The 15,403-nt window shown below is 34.6% G+C and overlaps 1 protein-coding gene across 1 annotated transcript in view; it reads right to left on the reverse strand.

The window, feature by feature from the left end:
* LOC129231244 (intraflagellar transport protein 122 homolog) overlaps window positions 1–15,403 on the reverse strand; it is an 87,699-nt gene that overhangs the window by 24,033 nt on the left and 48,263 nt on the right.

The raw sequence follows: 15,403 nt of genomic DNA on the forward strand, positions 1-15,403 counted from the left end.
ATTGCCGTGCCAGGGAGACGATGATGCTGACATTTAGTGACTGAATTATTTTGTATTTCATGTATTTATTTGTAATTTTTCTCTTTTGAATCATCGTACATTTTTTATTGTTTTGTTGTTTATAATTTTACTGTTTTATACATTTTTTAATTTGTCATCATAGTTTCTTTAATTCAATTTTTAGCTCCAATCTCATGTATCTGTGATACATGAAGGCCCATGATGTAAATATCAAGTGCTTTGGCAATAGAAAAAAAAAACATTTGTGAACACATTTAAATGCGCTAGTCGTGATGCACTAAATTATCACACTGGAAATTTCCCATTTTTTTATGATCAGAAATGAGCTATTTTGAAAATGCTCTCAAAAAGTAAAAAATTCAAGATCACTAAAGTTCTCAAAGAAATACCACAATCTGAGGCTGCTATGCTGTATTTTATCAGTAAGAAATATCAAACAAATTTTTGCAAATTTCGGAAAGATAGCAATTAATAACTTTCATAACCTAATCTTCAACTAGATTTTCCAACCAATAATAATATTTCAGTTCAATATCTTAAAAATTCAAAAAGTTATCAGCGTTCTAATAAGCTGAATTTGAATAGCTCTTGGGAAGACTATGAATCGTGAGGGATTGTCCGAAAATAATCTGTTTTATCATGACTCACATTGAGTGATTGCAAGCAAATGTTGCAAACCTGCGAACGACCCCTAACGAGTCGTCGCATATCCAAGATCTATTTAAATTTGGCTGATTATATACCTGATAACTTTGTGAATTTTTAAGATATTGAACTGGAATTTTATTATAAGTTGGAGAATCAAGTTGAGGTTTGGATTATGAAAGTTATAAATTGCTATCTTTTGCACATGTGTAGGGTGAAATAAATTGCTTTAAATGTCTATATTTTATCAAAGTTTCAATATTTTAATTTCAAATTTTAATATTATACTCCTCTTGTGTGCTGTCAAGTTTTCTGAAAGTTTGGTAAAAAAAGCTTTGATAGAAAACTTTACGTGTCATGAACCAAAAACTTCAAATAAAATTTGTAGTTCTGAAAGAAATGCTTATATCTTCATGAATATCAGTGAGATTTTCTCGAAAGTACGTCAAATAATTGTGCATAGTAAGGAAACTAATTTCTGAAATTTACAGCTTATTCTCAGCTATTTACGATGAACAATGATCAAAAAACATTTTTACTTTCTTCAATTTGTAGCCGGTCCCCAAAATGCATGGGTGATATTATTTTTAATGGAAAATGGCAGCTAAAACATACCTTTTTTGCGACAAAAGTTACAAAGTGGTCTTTTATTTCTCGAGAAATCCTTAAAAATGGAATTTTTGAAAGTGTCCTAATATTTTTGGTCATATAGTGTAAGTACATCAGCGGATGCACTGAGAAATGAGACTCGTAAAAATAGGAGCCTCAGGCATATCATTTTGAATTTCATATTTCGCCAATATATGTATTGAATAGAGCTTGACTTAAAAAGAAAAGGAAATGGATTAGAGATAATCGCCAATTTAGTAACTCACTTCGTTTTTTCTGGCTGCCAAAATGTCTTGTAGATGAATGTTTTAGATCAGAAAGAGATTCTTGTTCCAATACTATAAAAGCACTTATTTTCACGAAAATGAAGATATTGGTGATTTTGCGATTGCAAGGTTCATACTCATTTTTAAAAGTGAAAATTAAAGACTTTTTAACTTCTCTCAAAATTTTTAAGGATTCATCGGAAACTATTAGATAACTTTAGGTACACCATTTCATAGTTTTCCAGGGGGGGGGGGCTGGCACTGGGGGGCCTAGTTCTTGATAAATATTATATAAACACATACACAAATGCATAATATTGTTTCCAAAAAGCAGGGAGAGGTGCAATTCACTAGGATATCCTATTATCAGTGAATAAAATTTCAAAATGTCATACATCACAGAGATGAGAGTGGTCAGAGAGCAAAATGGAGGAAATAAAAAAAAAAAAAGAACACACAAAATCAAGCAGAAAAGGGAAGAAATCAAAATAGCCCCTCAAGTCCATGACATTCCAAAATTCAACAAAAATTGGCAAACAGCCATAACTAGTTTCAAAGATAGTACGAAATTTTTTCCTTATTAATTATGCTTGAAATGATTGGGTAGTAATTAATGCAATACATGGAACATATCACTCTTAAAGCATTGTATTTATTTCCCAAAATTCAATTATAAAAATAAGATCAGGAAAATGGGGATAGCTGTAGAAAATTAGTTGTATATTAAAGCATTATTTTTTTGGCATGCATTATTGGAGTGTGAGGCAAACTGAAGGAAAAGAACTAAAATCGCTTTTCTTCAAGATACAGGCGTCCCTTGTATAACACGGTACTTCTACAATACGGTTTCCATATTACACGGTAACAAATTTTCTGATTATTATAACAGTTTTGATATAACACGGCTCGAAACTTGAATTAAATACCGCATGGTTTTGATAACACACGAATTTTGGAAGATAGTATTATATAATACACTATTAAAAAATGCATCATAATAACTCTAAAAAGTTTTTAGTTTATTTTAATGAAATTTTTTACGAAAAATTGTTTGACTTTGGCTCAAAGGTTTGGTTTTCCCGTATAATACTATCTTTTCACTTTTAACATTTTTATCATTGCAGTGTCCTAAAAACAAAAAGATGAAAATTATTTTGTTTCCAATGCATTGTAAGAAAATAAAATTAGAAATAAACATAAGCTAAATTTGGCAAATGATAAATAAAAAATGTAGTTGAAACAAAATATAAAATGAGAATTCTAATTATTTTATTTCATATTTTGTTTTGTTGTTGTTGCTCAGACAAACTTTATTGCTATAGAAAAAAATCGGAATTTTTTTCTGATAGAATGCGTTTTGTTCTTAGTAAGGAAAGTTGATAAAGGTTTTTCTTGTTGTGCATCCTAGTTTTAGTTTGAGGGAAGTAAAATAATTAAGTTGTATCGTATACAACAACTCTTTTAATTTTCGATTAGTGAGCCATTACATGCTTTGGTTGCCAGTTTTTGTTTGTATGCTCTATAAAGTCGAAATTTCAGCTGTTATAAAATTTGTACTTTAAAACTTGGTTTCAATATAACACTGTACACATTCCTTGATTCACATTATTTCTAAGTCTTGTATAACACAGTTTTGATATAATGCGAAACATATTGACATTATTTATGAACTGTACATGAGTAATTAGCATAAAAAATGAGTCAAAAAGCTATTTATAAAAAAGTCTCCTATAGTACGGTTTTGATGCTACACGGGACGAATTAACTGTGTTATACGAGGAAGACCCAGGGTATTTAAACTATGATTTTTTTATTATTGCTTTTCATTTGTTAGTGTTACTAAATCCTATTTTGTACAAATTTACTATACTGCACCATTTCTCTCAAGTTTGTTATTTCTATATAAATTTAAATTTTGAAAGAGAAGCAGCTATTTCTAACTCATAAGTCCTCAAATAAAGGGGCTGACGGAGCCAAAGTTCAATCTTAGCTGCAGCATTAAAAAATATCAGTTTTTAAATATTTTTTAGAGAAAAATATCTTTATTTAACTAAAACCATTTGAATTTAAGGTATTTAAAATGAGAATGTAAATTTCAAAATTAGGTTTGCTTGTATAGTAAGAATTTACATATTAAGTTAAACATTAAGTTTTCCAGTTACTGCACTTTACCTGCCCACTGCAGTATATTTTTTGTTTGTTTTAGGAAGTCCTTCCTATGTGTTACAAGTGTTCTACCAGTAATCCACTGATTAATAAGCAAGGAAACATTTGTTGTAACTGCAAACACACCCATTTGCAAAAAAAATTAAAAATTTGCAGTTGCTGCCCTTTTACTTGCCCACGGCAGTATGGTTATGCGTACATCATAGAGCTTCATTGCTACTTGTTATACAAATGTCTTCGTTTTTTTATCAGCTATTTTTATTTGGTTCCCATTTTGTCAATCACTTGAAAAGCACCCTGCTTGGACCAGAAGTGGCACCAGTGGATCTGGATAAACTGCTGAAAACTGACTCAAAAAGATGGTCCTATAACATTAAAGTGCATGAATTTTATACATTATGCCACATTTTTTCAGTGCTTGGTAACCAACTGTAGATTGTTCGCCTGGGATTTCAGGGAGTCCTAATAGTTACTCCTTTTATTGAAAATTTTCTATTTTTGCCAGTCTATCAAACTTTTCAACTCCTACCATTGCTGGGAACAGATTTTCATTCCAGTGCAACACTAATTCTTTGCAGTCATCAGGGAAGAAAACAGTCCGAAGTCAAAAAAGATTAAAATTTGCGAGACTTAAAATTCATATACAGTGGAATACGTTAAACACGAAACTGAGGGGACCAAAATATTTTTTCGTGTTAAAAAAATTTCGTGTTGAAAGATTTCTTATAAAAAAGCAATGGTTACGAATATTTTCAATGCCATTCAATTTTATTTCGAATTCCATTCAAACAACTAGTAAGTGACGTTCATTGGAACAAAATGCAAGTAAAAAATTGTGTTTCGGGGAACATGTTGGTTATCTTTTTTTTAATTGTCTTTTTCAGCGCCATATTCTCCACAAACTTCTCGATATCATCCATTGCCTTAGCCATCTCTCCATTTGAGTGCACATCTAAATAACTGCGCATACTTTTTATCATTTTCTGCATTTCTGAAGAAGAAGGAACAGGAACTGGATCGTTGGCTCTGTCAGATTCGTCGTCCGAACCTAGATTAGATGAAACATTTGGATTCTGCAATTTCTAAAATTTCTCTGTCTGTCAAAACAGGTGCTGTACACACATCATTATCCACTGCAACATATTCATTAAATGATAGCGCTGGACAACCAAGCAATGTTGAGACTTTCCTAAAAAGATCAAGACATGTTGGCTCAGTCTCAATCTTGGTTGATTCTTGAGATACAGAAGAATGTGCTGATTTGGAGAACCCCGCATGGTGAAAACAATTTTCTATTGTCGTTGGCTTCACTAAGTTCCATGCTGAGCGCAACATATGCAATGCATCCAATAAATTAATGGAAAAATCTTCCTTTGCTTCGATTGCGACTAAATATTTTCGAAGCAGCTGCTTTCAATAATTGAATTTCAGGTTCTGTATGATACCTTGATCACATGGTTGTAAAACACTTGTGGTGTTTGGTGGCAAAAATATAAGCTTAATACTTTTAATTTGGTATTATCAGAATGTTCTGGACAGTTATCAGTGATAAGTGCGACTTTTTGCTTTTCTCATAAAAGTCGTTTATCCAACTTGATAATCCAGTCATTGAATAAGGTGTCCAACATCCACACTTTTTTATTGGCCGTGTATTCAACTGGCAAAGTCCTTACATTCTTAAAACACTGGGGTTTTAAACTCTTCCCTATTACAAATAATGGTAATTTTTCAGAACCATCTGAATTACAGCCAACCAATACCGTGATTCTATCTTTAGAAATTTTCCCTCCAGAACATGACTGTCCTTTAAATATTAAAGTTTTGTTGGGTAAGCATCTATAAAATAACCCAGTTTCGTCGGCGTTGAAGATATCTTTCGGGTCGTAGTCTTGAATTATGGAGGGTATAACGTGGATTGCAACCATTCGTCGGTCATAGTGGGTAAAACATTGTTTGCTTCCCTGCAAACGTTTATCAGAACAATGCTGTTCCTTTTCTTAAAGCGCTCCAACCAGCCTGGATTTGCGGAGAACTCGATTTGCATTCCTTTTGCCATTTCATCAGCCTTTTCCAACAACAAGGGACCTGATATCGGAGCATTCTGTGACCTAGCTTGCTTGGACCAAATCAGCAAAGCTTTTTCCAAATCTTCGTGTTTTGCAGTCCTCATCCGTTTCCTCTCCGGTTCAAACATACTGCGCTCAAACATTGCCGAAATTTGATCCCTGTTTTTTATTATTGTTGATAGAGTAGAATTGGCTATGCCAAACTCTTTGAAAATTTCTATTTTACTCCTGCGTTTTTCATCCACTGCATTAATTAAATCCATCTTCATCTTTAAAGAAATGGCCGTTTGCTTCCGTTTCTCAGCCATTGTGCCCGTAAAACACGAAAACAGAGTTCAGACAAGAACCACAGTTTAGATCTTTGCCAAAATAAATGCGAAATTCAAGTTTCAACAACCAACTTAACGAAGAAAAGAACAGTGATAAATGCTTGTTAAAATGCTTGGGAATTTCTTATCCCCGAACTCTTGACATTTCTTTCTCTGTAGAAGAGAAGGATTCTATTCATTAGAGAGGGAGTGAAAGATCCCTGTTGAATGGGGACAAAAGCATGGTCAAAAAAGGGGCTGTGAATGAAGAGGAACCGATTCTTGGAAATTCCACGAAACTGTTCCATGGAAAAACTCTTCAGTGACTTGTAGCAAACTGGCCACTGAAGATCGAAAATGTAAAAATTTTTTCGTGTTAAGCGAATTTTGTTTCGTATTAAAAGAAAAGAAATGTATTAAATTGCTATGTACACTGTCCGGACCGCGATATCATTTCGTGTTAACCGATTTTTCATGTTAAGCGTTTTCGGGTTAAAAGTATTTTACTGTATATATATACAGGGGCAGACTGGCTGACTTTGGCCCAGTCGGCAAATTAATATTTTGGCCCACCTCTCTGAATAAAAAAAGTTAAATCAAACAGAACCTGATCTCGATTCTTCCAAGCCGAGCAAAGACATTAAACTACCGCTAGTTCCTATTTCCCTTTAAGTTTCTATACCAAGTTTTAAAGTTCTAAAAATAGAAAATTATGAAACTTAAAATAAAGCTAACACTAACACATTTTTTAAGTGCCTTGAAAGAAGGATGCTAATGGTTATAAGTCTGAAAAGGCACATCTTTAGGCTTCTATACTGATAACAGAGGAAGGACACGAGGAAAGGGAGGAATCAAGTAAATCAACCCGTAAAATTTTCGAAATTGGTTGATCTATATAGACCTAAGGAGAAAAGAATTGGGAGAAGGGGTTCTAGTTCCCTTCCAAGATATATTTTCAAAGTCGATGTCAAAAACCACAATTTTACTATTTTTGGTAACGTTATAGAAGAGGAAAAAGAAAGGGTTCCCTCACGGTTTTGTTTTCTTAACTTTTTTTTTTCAAAATTGAAGTCCATTTGTCTTTGTTTACAATAGAATGTTGTCTGCTCTTCCTAGAAATTCTCCGAAATGGAAAGTTTTAGAAATACAATTTTAGGCTACCTTTGGTAAAATTAATGGAACAGGAAGCATCGGGAACTCTCTACGAAAACGTTTCGACTTTGAACTATTGAAAAACTGAAGTATACGTGACCCAATTTTAAACTATATTTTCTTACTACAGGGAATCCAGCGACTCCCCTTTCGAATTTTTCGACATTGAAAATTACAAAACATAATTTTATAATATGTTTGGAAACATTAAAAGGAAAGGGGACAGTTTTCGCGAGTGTTTCACCCAAGATTTTTTAAGAGGCCGCCGCGCCCTTCCACTTTTAAGCTAACCTTTGACCCCAAATTTAATCAACCCTCTTTTTCTCCAAAAGGTAAATATTCACACAAGCCTGGCCTTGAAACGTCGCTCCCTCGTTTCAATCACTTATCCACAAAAATCCGATTTGAATATATCTGAATGTTTTTTGCATTACCTTTAAAACTAAACAACAAAAAGATTTTTAATATTTTAAAAATAATTACTACCAAAAACACCTGAATGTTGTATGTACCCATACCAAAAATTAAAAGAAGCACCTTTTTTATTTGACAAAACTTCTCTTAAAAAGTGCCCTTTTATCAGAAAGCATACTGCCTTTTTTTTGTTCTGAAAGAAGCACTAGTTCCCTCTGGGCATTTTTTTCTGAAACTGAAATCAATTTTAGGGTATAGTGCAGATAAAAGGGTTATGGAGCTCTCTCACGGAAATTTCTATAAGCGAAATTTTAAGTTATCTTTAGTGACTTTAAGGGAGTGGCGAAGGTTTGAAGGACTTTGGCAATTTTCTAATATTTAAATCTCAAAAACACAAATGAAAGCCTTGATGCAAGAACCAAGAATCAGGTAAGTTTAGACTCACTCATAGATGGTAAGACCAATAAATAACATCAATGTCCGATAGAAAGGCTAATATCTTTCATTCATTATTTACTACTAAGCAGAGGTCTGATCTTACATTTGTGTCTCGTTGTTGCACCAATCGGAACATCTATATTCTCCCCACGCAAAAATGAATTTGTTTTTTTAAAAAAAAAGAGAAAAGTTTGGATGCAACTGGTTTTTGCATCAAAGTCCTTGATGTTCTTGTTTCCTTCAGTCAAAAGTACTACTTTTAGTCACTGAAATTAATAGAATAAGCAAAAAAAAGACATAGAGCGAGAAAATACTTTCATTTTCCCATAGTTCTATTTAATATTATTATTTTTTAAATGTCCGATTTTGAAAATAAGGCGTGGTCTTTATGACGGCACAAGTGATGCAGTTTGGCGCATCTCCACTGGCGCGCTGAACGCATACTCTTACTATCTACCACGTTTCCAGGTTATGATAATTTAGAAGCGAATTCAATATTCCGCTCTACGCTTGCTATCAACCATATTGCTGCCAGTCCGAGTGAGTAAAGAAGCGAGTTAAATATTGTGCTCTGCGCTAATGGCATTAGCGAATGGCATTTCATCACTTGGGATGTCATGTGCAGAAGCGTAAAAAATGAAATTGCACCATTTAAAATAACTGTTAAAAAATATTAAACTTTACTAATGATTAAATCCTATGTTTTTAAGCATGCTCTTTCAGAAAAAAAAAAAAATGTTTGTAAAATTTTGGAAGCAACCCCATTGTAGACTATTGTTGGTGCCTTTAGGACTACAAAGGGACCTCATACCTGAAATACATTTGGGACCCCCGTAAAGTCTTAATCTGGCCCTGATTACAACTAATGTTGCTCAATAAAAAAGGAAAATACTTGCCTCTCCCCCCCCCCCCCCCGCCCTCGAACGCAATCCTAAATCTGCCTATGTTTAAGAGCTCCCCCTTCCAAGTCAAAATTTTGTCCTGTTTAAGATTCAGTTTATCATAGTCCCTTTCCCGTATGAGAGTCTGAAATCAAAATACTCGTACAATAGAGCAATGAAATATCTTGCAAACTGACAGCATTTAGTTGAATCTGTCACAACCAGTGAATACCAGGGGCACATACAGAAATTTTGGGGCCCGTCACAGATGACTTTTATGGGCCCCCGCCCCCTCCATCTTGTTTACCACAACGTTCCTACATACATTTCACCCCTCATTTAAAAAATCTAGGGCCCCCTTCAGGCTCGGAACCAGCCCAACAGGTGTCCCTTCTCCCCCCTTGTGCATGCTCCCTGCTCATTTGTATCAACACCCCAAAGTAGGATCCACGCATTTATGGCAGGGCCAGGACCGCTTTGTCTAATGGTGCAGTCCCATTCAATTTTTGTCAATAGATGTACAAATACAAGTTTTCAACCCTCCTTTTTTGTCTTGGGCCCATTTTCAGGCCGCGTTCGGCATCAATTTCTCTGTCCCCCCCCCCCCCCCCCCCCGTTTCCTCAATGTGGGAGCCATGGCGCCCAAAGCTCTAAAAACTGGAGAGAAAGTTTATAAGAAATGAAAGCATTCGCACGTGTGGACTTTGGCTGTTTACTTTGGTCTCTGGCTTAGGATGGAAAAAGAATAAACCTGTTTCCAAATGCTTTTTTCACATAGAGAAAACAAATTACAAGTCTTTTTTTTTTTTAATTTTATTACGACACTTAAAAAAAATGTTGGGTGTGAATTTAAATGTATTAAGTTCAAAAAAAAAAGAATGCTGGAAGTGGCCCACTTGGCGGTTGGCCCAGTCGGGGATCCCCGACCAGCCCGCCCCTGTATATATATATATATATATATATATATATATATAATAATAATAATAAAAGTGAAAAATATTGTAAAGACCACACCAAAAGCCCATAGAAGCGCAACGCAGCAAAACTAAAAAGCCAAGTGAATATAAAATAAGCAAGCCAAATTCCAAATATTAAACAAATTATAAAAATAATGATGATAAAAAGGAAAAGTGCAAATAGCTATTAAATAGGAAAAGATAAAGTATGAATCCAGAGCTCATCAGCCGTGGAGGATTCATTAAATATGGTCAAAAGACCAAAATTTTTTAAACTATGAACTAAAAGAGAACTAGGGGGCTATCGCCCCCTGCTCGCTATCGCTCGCCAACCCCCGGAACTGCTTACGCAGTTCCCTGTGGATCGCTTCGCGATCCATGCTCGCTTCGCTCGCTCGCTGTATGCCAATACATTAGCCTAGCTAAAATTTTCCGTAAAAATTAAAGTTGGTAATTGCATTTAGGTCACCATCCATTTAACCAATATGAAAATTACGTTCATAATGTTAATTTGTCTGCTTTAGCCAGATTTTCGACAGTTTAACTTTGCTGTATGTAAGATGACTGCCCTGGCAATGTGCACAACTTTACCATTATAGATACAAAAGTGTCTGTCATTGCTTTGGAGAGATTGCACTTCTACCTGTTGGTCCGCGGAAGGTATTTTATTTCCCTTCTACCACCCATTGGAAAACCAATGAAGGCATTCCCCTATCCGCCACCTGGGGACGCGCCCTCTAGGGGTTACAGGCTCCCCCGAGGGATGTATTTACATTATTTACACTCTTATATATTTACATATTTACACTCTTATATATTCTAATCTGAGAAAACTTCCTCATATACACAATTAAAAATGTCCCGTTTGGGAGCCACAACTGACACTGCTTCAAAAGATCTTGTTCTTGATAATGCCACATAGAGCTGGCCATGACTAAAAACAGGCTCAGAGAGCACCAAACATATTTTCTCAAACGTTTGTCCTTCTTGTTGTTATTCTGAATCCTTGCCACGTCACGAACAAAAAATGGTTTAACTAAAAACGCGAAAACTCGCCAAGGCTACTTTGCTTACACAATACTAAAACTACTATAACCCTAAACAAATTTGGCGAAACCTTTCAGCTGAGAATAAAAGGAATAAAGTAAATTCTTTCTCGGTTATTCATTTTGAACTGAACTGTCGTACTGAAGCAGAGAATAGACGACGCTCAAAGCGCCTACGCGTTCAAAACAACATTGCCGATGAACATGATTGTGGAGCAATGTGTGAAGAATGCGAATTTTGTGGTGCTCTTTATTGGCAGAAAGAGCGTAATACTGCAAATAAATATACTAAATGTTGCCATGACGGAAAGGTGCGGTTACCGGCATTGTGTGACGCACCTGATCTGTTGAAGGAACTGCTGACTGAAAATTCCCCAGCCGCTAAAAATTATCGGCAGCGAATCAGAGAATACAACTCTGGAAATGGCTCGTCTTAAATTGGATTCAAGAACGGTTTCCTGCCTTCTTTGAGCTTTTCTTTGCTGATTAAGGTTGAAATGGGCCACAGCCCGACTCAAACTCATCTCAAAAAAAAAAAAAGTTCGTTGAGTATTCTGTGATTCAAGATTTCAAAACAACGTAGAAGTTTGTTTACATGATTTATCGGCGAAGTGTTGCCAACAGAGGTTTAGAAATTCACCCCTTCATTTGCCGGCACGTAAGAGAATTATATATATAGATGTTTAAGCTCCAGTACATGCAATAGAGTAAATTGTAAAAAAGCAGTCGAAAACTTTGTACTATGGAATGAGTAAAAATGACAACAACGTGCATAAAGTACAAATAAAGTAGTATAAAAGAGTTAAAAACTCAGCAAACAGCTGTTTCGAGGCTGTCATATGCAAGCCCCTTCATCAGTGCAAAAAAGAAGCAAAAAAAGTCCACACAATGCAAACTGAACAATAAATGAACAAAAAATGGAAGGAAGCAAAGTAAATAGACATGGAAACCGGAAACACATGCGTCACAGAACAGCAACGACACCTATAGTGCGGAAAAACATCACAAACAGAAAAAAGTTTTTTAAAGATAAGATTTCCAAACACTGGGGAAAGGGGGAGTACTCAACAAATCATTATCCATTGAAGCAGAATTTTTTCAAATGTAATAGGATTCCCAAAAATCTAAATCATAAATCGAGGCACACCCGTGAATAACCTTGGCAGAAGAAAAATCGAAAATATGATTGAAAGACCAACAGTGTTGTGCAATCGAGGAACGTTTTATGCTTCTTGACATAATTTTCATGTTCTTTAATACGGAATTTAAGAGAACGTTGGGTCTGTCCTATATATGTCATTTGACACTGACAAGAAATACTATAAATTCCCCGTCGGTCAAGTTCCGGAACCGGGTGTTTTAGTTGCGAAAATTTAAGTTTGTTGATAGGGGAAAATGCAACTGAAAAATTAAACTTTTTTAAAATTCTTGCAATTTGAAGACTAATTCTTGGGAAAAAGGGTAAAACAACCAAATTAGAATAATTCATCTTAGACAGTGCTTGATTTTTATTAGTTGAATTGATAAGTTTCCTGTGTATGGTGTCAATGATGTCAATTGTAAACCCCCGATCAAATGCACCACTTTTTAAATAATTCAGTTCTACAGGGAGCAAATTGGAACTAGAACAAATCGTTAAAGCCCGGAAAACAAAAGTTCTGAATGCCGCTAATTTTTGTTGAGGGGGATGAACAGATAATTTATGTGGGGGAAGAGTGACTGCAATGGGTTTACGGAAAACAGCAGTGATAAAATTGTCAGAACGAGTGATGGAAACATCCAAGAAAGAGAGATGATTGTTAGATTCCATTTCAACGGTGAATTGAATATGTGGATCAATGCAGTTTAAAACTGACAAAAGACTATCATAGTCACTGAAAGACAAGTCCAAAAGAACAAAAATATCATCAACATACCTGACGTAAAATGGAAACTGTAAAATTTTAAATAATTTAACTTCAAAATAGTGCATATAAAAGTCGCTTAAGATAGGACTCAATGGGTTACATATCGCGAGACCCTCGGTCATTCGGAAAAAATTGTTGTCGAAAATAAAAGTATTTTGTTCTAAGCAGGATCCAGTTAGCCTACACAATTCATCGATCTCAAAACAAGAAAAATTATGTTCAACCAATTTCATTTTAAGACAATCTAACGCCACTTCAACCGGCACGTTAGTGAAAAGAGAGACTAAGAAAGACTCTTTTCACTAACAGTTTATGTTCACGTACGGTTACGTACTCTCAGTTTACGTTCAGTTTTTGACGTCAAAACAAATGTTTGAAAATTTTTATTGGTTATTTAAGGTTTTGTATCGAAGCAATTTTATTTCTAGAACCTACAGGTTTTTCAAAACTCAAAAATCTTCATTTTTGACATAGATATAAGGGAGGCAAAATGTACCAGGTGGCCATTTTTGATCCGCCATTTTGGATAGAAGCTCACATAGGATCTTAGGGGACTTTTAAGAATTTCATCTACACAGGTTCAGGAACTAATCCTGAAAAATCCAGCTAATTATAAATTTGTGAAGCATCGACCCTATTTTTGGCTTAAATTTACTGTGCTACTTGTGGAAAATAATTCAGGGATGGTCACAGCATTTAAAATGATACTTTCAAGGTCAAAATTTACCAATGAATGCAATCGAGTTTACTAAATTCCAATTCTTTTCTTTGGAGGAAATTACTAAAGCTACTCACTATTTAATTGACAATTTTGAGTTTTGTTAAAGATATCTGCTTTTACCCAACTTGAGAAAACATAATATGACGGTTTCAGATTTAAAGGAAAAAAAACTTCCATATTCTAAACTTTTGCTTAAAACTTAGTTGGAAGTATAATTACCTCACGCACTAGCATAGCCAGAATATACCATCCGGAGGGGATTCAAAAAGTCCTTCAAGTATACAGGGTGTTCCATTTTAACCTACAAGACCTTTATTTTTGCAACCCTTAGTCGTAGATGCATACTTCCAATTGCAAAAATGTTCCAAATCAAATGCAGAGTTAAGACGTTGAAAATTTGAAATGAAAATAAAATTGAGTCAAAAAATACAAAATTTAACCTTTTATATGGGCCCCCCAGTCCCCTAACTTATACTTACTGAAATAATCTCCATTGAAAAATAATTCCAACCCAAAAAGTTTGAAATTAGTGCGACCAATATTCGTTGAGATATGAAACGAAGCGTTTTGTGCCTTACACCACTTTTCACTTACCGTCAATAACACCTTTTGGGGGAAAATATACTGGTTAACAAGTGTTGTGTGCATAGAGTGTGGTTTTTCAAATTGTTTGAGGTTTTGTAGTGTGTTTTTACATATCATGGCATAAAATTTGCATTTATTTTTGAATAGCAATGAAATATAAATTACTTTGGTTTTTTGCTTTGACAACCTGTCATTTCTGAAAGAGCGATAAGTTCTAATCCCATCTTCTAGATGGCCCCTTAAAACTTTGAACTCTAATATCTCCTTGAATTTTGGCCGCACAAAATGTCAAATTTTTTGTGTTAGTAATATCTTTCAATGGAGATTATTTGCCTATGTATAAGTTAGGGGACGTGGGGCCTGTGTAAAAAGTTAAATTTTGTATTTTTTGACTCATTTTTATTTACGCCTCAAACTTTCAATATCTCAACTCTGCATCAGATTTTGAACATTTTTGCAAGTGGAAGTATGCATCTAGGACTAACAGTTGCGAAAATAGAGGTTTTGCAGGTTAAAACGGAACACCATGTATAAACTATTGTATTGGGAATGGCAATCATGTTAAAACAAGGCCTTTGATGATGGTTTTGACTCCCAAATCTGTACAACTGCCTCTACTGTCACCGTCAGTTACTTCTTCTAATCTTCTCTGAATGAAATCTAAAGAGCTCTTAAGTGTTGTATATGGATAACTTTTGTTATTCCAAGAAATAGAAGCAGCTGCCCTGTTTTTCTGCATTAGGAATTGCTGGGAGCTGAGTGGGTCTCTTTTATAATGCCAACACATTTTATAAATGATCTAAGTCTGGAGCATTACTGGGCCTCTGAATTGCATGCATCTCATTTTCTCCAAGACTGGTCAGCCTCCCTCCCCCCACCAGGAACTTGTTACATAAATTGAATTTTTGTGCGATAGTGCTAATATTATAAGTGATTATTCCTTTGTTGACCAATTTTCCTCTTTCTTTACATTGAAATCAACAACCTTTGTTTTAGTTTGCAAAATTATACAACCTTCCAACGGAAGAAAAATTGATATTTTAGCATATCGTAAAAAGCCAGAATATTTTGAGCTCAAATTTTGGATACCCGTAAATAATCTCTTCTAGATTGTTTTCAATCAAAATGTAATGTGGACATATATTTTTTGAAATATTAATTTTATGTTTCATAAAAAAAAATCTGACCTTTTTATTGTTGCCTTGGTTCATACTTTGATATA

This window comes from Uloborus diversus, chromosome 10 (genome assembly GCF_026930045.1).
Source record: "Uloborus diversus isolate 005 chromosome 10, Udiv.v.3.1, whole genome shotgun sequence".
Taxonomy (NCBI): domain Eukaryota; kingdom Metazoa; phylum Arthropoda; class Arachnida; order Araneae; family Uloboridae; genus Uloborus; species Uloborus diversus.